The sequence below is a fragment of the Sinocyclocheilus grahami genome, unplaced genomic scaffold, assembly GCF_001515645.1.
Source record: "Sinocyclocheilus grahami isolate Dianchi unplaced genomic scaffold, SAMN03320097.WGS_v1.1 scaffold576.1, whole genome shotgun sequence".
In the NCBI taxonomy this organism is placed as follows: Eukaryota; Metazoa; Chordata; class Actinopteri; order Cypriniformes; family Cyprinidae; genus Sinocyclocheilus; species Sinocyclocheilus grahami.
The window spans coordinates 882,272-887,646 of record NW_015505755.1 but is presented as its reverse complement, the minus strand read 5'-3'; the positions used below and the strand labels follow the sequence as shown (position 1 = coordinate 887,646).

At 36.9% G+C, this 5,375-nt stretch overlaps 1 protein-coding gene across 1 annotated transcript in view; it reads right to left on the bottom strand.

The window, feature by feature from the left end:
• The window catches only part of LOC107556712 (E3 ubiquitin-protein ligase MARCH4), a 56,868-nt gene that overhangs the window by 23,249 nt on the left and 28,244 nt on the right, over positions 1–5,375 (bottom strand). The window lies entirely within an intron of this gene.

Below are 5,375 nucleotides of genomic sequence, written 5' to 3'. Positions count from 1 at the left end.
TGGATCGTGTTGAAGCTGTCAGGATCACAGGGGAGGGTAACGATCGCTGAGAGTCAAAGAGTGAAGAAACATTACCCTGCCATCAATTGGACTTCATTCAGCGTCTCATCCTCAACCAAAGAGTGGTGATATGCATTATTTTCTTTATTTGATTATGAATGCTGGTAAGCAAGTCATTGTTTTCTCTTCTGTGAGTGTTAAGAACTGAACTGTGTACAAGTGAATTTTCCTGCAAGGGGGATTCATATACTTTTTTTCTTGCATTTGGGGGGGACTTTTTGACTCGTGAATTTGTGAATGGACTGGAAATAATCTCTTTAAAAAAGATTTTGTCCTATTCATGGAAGAAAACCTTTGAATTCTTGAACTGAATCAAAAAGAACTTTTGATATTTGTTGTTTTTCAAAAACAAACTGAATTGAACTCTGACATGAATTTTTGTTGAAGAATCTGAGTGAACAGATTGTTCATGTGAAACTCTTTCCCCTGTGGGTAAAACAAAAGGGACACTGATTGTCATATGTTGTACAAGACTCAACTGAGACGGTTATAGATTTGTTAATTTACTGTCTTTATTGTTTTCTACATTTTTATTTCTTTCTCTGTTGATTGCATTCAAATTTGATTCACTCCTATAAAAAAAGCTAAGGAATCACAATTCCATTAGCTTAAATAAATGTCAATATATTTAAGTTGAACCTGTTTACACAACTTTTTGAGTCACTTATACTAAGGAGTGGGGGCATCTTCTGTTAGATCTTATTTCCTGAGTTTCCTGCACACATGCACTTCAGGTGGCTGCCGTGTATTAAATAAATCCTGAAGCCCACCTCGCCACATCTTGAGCATTTCCACATTGCAACATGACAGGCACCACATACAAGAGACCCTTGTACAAAGACTAAAAGCATTGGGTGGGGGGACTAGGATCCTGTTTCTCACTCAGTCTTCCTTAGATTAAGTTTTATATCTCCCCCACAAGGCGGTGGCATATTCCCCTCCGCCACAGAAGGTAGGAAAGCATGAAGGTAGAGCTGCCATTTAGCCAGTAGAAAACAACTGGCTTATAAGTGGTCTTAAGCACAATGACGTCCTTCTTGATAAAACTGTGCAAAGGCCCCAGTTGGTCCTGGGGGGGGGGGGGGGGGGGGGGGCAGACACGGACCCGACGACCATCTAACGAGAACATACTTAAAATGATCAAATAAACGGGACACCAAAGCGGTTATGTATTTATTTATTGGTTTTGCTGTTTAAATGGATTTGAGCGGTTGACACATTAGATTGTAAGTCTTTTCCAGAGTGTACTGACAGTCTTTAGTGCGCTCTTTGCTCTTTTAGCTGAATGATGTATAATTTGGTCAAATTTTGTGTGCATGCGGTCTCTCCATTTCCTGACATGCTGGACTGCTAATTTAATGTTCGCGTTGTTTGGAACCTTTGCACTAGCATTCACACCAGAAAGACTGAAGTGCCATTTAGTACTGACACAAAACCCAAAGTTAAAAAAAAACTAAGGTACAAAAGTGAGTGAAGTAACATTTTTTCCATTCCATGCAAACGTAGAAACAGAATCCATTTTGGCCAGTCTCTGGTTTGGACCAAACATTCGACCCAAGTGTGAAGGTAAGTGTGTGACTATTAAATTATCCTGTTCACACCAGTAGTTTGAGTGTGTGAATGTCCTGAATGTATATGAATGAACAGCTAAAGTTGAGGCCCTTTTCTGTTCTTGCAATAACTGTAATGCCTCTAGCAGTGATGGAAATAGATATAAAAAATAGTGACTTCCATAACGCTGGAAATCCTCATTACAGTTAACACAACATTATTTGATAAACAAGCTCAACAGAGACACAAATTCATCCATTATCCGACAGTGACTTTGTATTCTTGAGTGTAGAGCGAAGCATTCACGAGGGACCCAGACACAAAACTGATAAAGTCTCAGACGGAAGACAGCGGCTGGAATGGCTCATAAGTTACCAGTACCCCACAGGAATATATGAAATATACACATCAAGTGTGTGTGTGCATTGTAGACTGGCTATACAGTAGCACTGTATGTTGTGAAAATTAGTTTTCCAGCATTAACCCAGTGCAGCTTAACCAAAATATTAAATTTAGGTGTGAGTGAAGAAAATGTAAAGTCAGTTTGTCTATACAACAAATGTGTTACTCTCATTTATAACTCAACTGTGTAAAAGAAAACATATATAGCACTGTAAAATGTAACTGACTGCCGTATTCTGCTGCTGTGTGAATAGTTCCCTAGTTACTGGTATCTTTCATGTCACTGACATACGAAAACCTGAAAATTTGCAGAAAATAGGGGTTTTGAGGTTATCAGAGAGAAGGCTAATTCTGCACTGTGTTCAAGAAAATCACTCAAATTTGCCGCATTGACAATGTTTGTATGTGAATAAAAGCTTAAATTAAATCTGTTCATAAAGTGGTCATGTCTCTTCAGAAGACATGAATTAAACGGCTTGATTCTTATGGATTGCATTTACAATGTCTTTATGTACTTTTTGAAGCTTGAGCTTGAAATGTTGATTACATAGACTTTTAATGCATGGACAAAAATATTAAAATATAGCATATTAAAAAGATCTTCATTTGTGTTCCAAAGAGGAAAAAGTCTAATGGGTTTGGAATGACATGAGGGTGAGTAAATGATGACAGAATTTTCATTTCTGAGTGAACTAACCCACAGTTAACCTCACATTTCTGTTTTTCTCCCACACAGTTTTTTTATCTTTGTTGTTCTCTAATATTTCAGGAAAAGCATCAGTGAACTGTTTTGTTTTAATAAGTGCTGCTCTAGTTTTTGCTGCGGCATTCAAAACCCCCTATCTTCCCTTGAAGTGGTTTTGTTACAGCAATGCAAATCTAAGCTGTTCAACTTATGCTTAATTGAAACACAATTTTATCATTTAATTAGGAGCACATTTCCTCTGAGAGACAAAAAAAGACATACAATGTGTGTGCATGTGTTATTTACTGCCTCAATTGTATCCAGATCCTGAGGGAGCAGTGTTTTTTCTCATAGCGATGCATTAAAAAGATCACTCCTTAAGCTGGCCTAATTAGACTCTCTCTCATTGTCTCGCCTTTCCTCTAGAGCTCAAGCATATCCTTCCCTTTAATACTGTGGACCAGTGTGACAACGTATTACATAACACAGAAAGTCCTAAATATTTGGTCTGTTCACTATTCATACAGTCATTACATATCACAAGCGTAATATTTTCTCAGAAATGATTGAACTGCAAACAGGGTGAATTTCAATCAAAAGTGCAACCTACTCCCTCTGACGGGCAGGGTACTTGAAGTAAGAGGCCATTACTATCATATGTGCGTTTTTAGAACACCCTACACAAATTTGTATATATCGCTGAACCTTAATTTTAAATGGGAATGTTAATGTAGCAGCAAAATTACTTTTAACTGTTAAGATTGATGTGGAAAATACATTTTTGCATCAAATATCGGCTCTTTGCAACTTGAATTCTGCTGATAGTCTTTGGGCGCATGAGAACAATTGAGAATCTTAAAATCCATGGTAAAATCATTTAAATGGCAAACAAACTAAATACTTCTTTAAAGGGATGATTGTCTGTAAACTGCAGTAGCCTTATGAAAGAGCCATTTGTGAAGTAATTCACTTGAAGGTTCATTCCAAACAAAGTGAGCAAGTATTGAAAGTACCATATGAGAGCAACAGTGGGGTTACTGGAAGTTAAAAAAAATAAATTTTCTCAATAGAGAAATAGATTTTTCTACATAAAGCTTTCAAGACAGGCTAATATGTATATGCTTCTGTTAAGCCCTAACTCTTAAATTTAGTTTTGTTTTAGTTAAAAAAACAAAAAAAAAAAAAAAACTAATTCCAAGTAAAGCACTAAACTGCCAATGAAACCTGAAGAAAGAATTCAGCCAGTCAGACAATTACAACAAACAAAACATGACAAAAGAACTCTCCAACTTCTTATATATATATATACAGTGGTGTGAAAAAGTGTTGGCCCCCTTCCTGTTTTTTAAATTTTTTGCATATTTGTCACACTCAAAAGATTCAGATCATCAAACAAATTGTAATATTACACAAAGATAATGCAAGTAAATACAAAATACAGTTTTTAAATTATTCTTTATTTTATTAAGGGAAAAAAGCTGTCCAAACCTGCCTGGCCCTACGTGAAAAAGTAATTGCTCCCTAAATCTAATTTTTTTATCTTTGTTGTTCTCTAATATTTCAGGAAAAGCATCAGTGAACTGTTTTGTTTTAATAAGTGCTGCTCTAGTTTTTGCTGCGGCATTCAAAACCCCCTATCTTCCCTTGAAGTGGTTTTGTTACAGCAATGCAAATCTAAGCTGTTCAACTTATGCTTAATTGAAACACAATTTTATCATTTAATTAGGAGCACATTTCCTCTGAGAGACAAAAAAAGACATACAATGTGTGTGCATGTGTTATTTACTGCCTCAATTGTATCCAGATCCTGAGGGAGCAGTGTTTTTTCTCATAGCGATGCATTAAAAAGATCACTCCTTAAGCTGGCCTAATTAGACTCTCTCTCATTGTCTCGCCTTTCCTCTAGAGCTCAAGCATATCCTTCCCTTTAATACTGTGGACCAGTGTGACAACGTATTACATAACACAGAAAGTCCTAAATATTTGGTCTGTTCACTATTCATACAGTCATTACATATCACAAGCGTAATATTTTCTCAGAAATGATTGAACTGCAAACAGGGTGAATTTCAATCAAAAGTGTAACCTACTCCCTCTGAGGGGCAGGGCACTTGAAGTAAGAGGCCATTACTATCATATGTGCGTTTTTAGAACACCCTACACAAATGTGTATATATCGCTGAACCTTCATTTTAAATGGGAATGTTAATGTAGCAGCAAAATTACTTTTAACTGTTAAGATTGATGTGGAATGAATATTGTTAAAAGGGTTTTAAAATTGAATATATTTTATGGATTTGTACATATTCGTATTGTGACAGCCAGTGTATATTGGCCAATTTGAATTGGAAGTGGCTTTGAATCACAGGATGCAGGAATCAATTTAAAGTTCTCAGTAGTTCAGTCTTTCCAATGCTAGGCATTTTATTCAGTACATACACAGAAAATGCTTGATATTAAATGAAATGCAAAATGCATTACTCATGGCTTCCTGTGGCTTGCCTGAAAAATACAATCCTCTCAGATCTGCTTGTACATTTTCCTGTGTCTTAAGAGGAAAGTGGGCTTGTAATTCAACATATCTTATTCACTTTCAGCTGGTTCCAACAGATGTCGGTTGCCAGGGAGCCCAGGGAGCCCAGTGTGCCCCCCCCCCCCCCCCCCCCCCCCCCCCCCA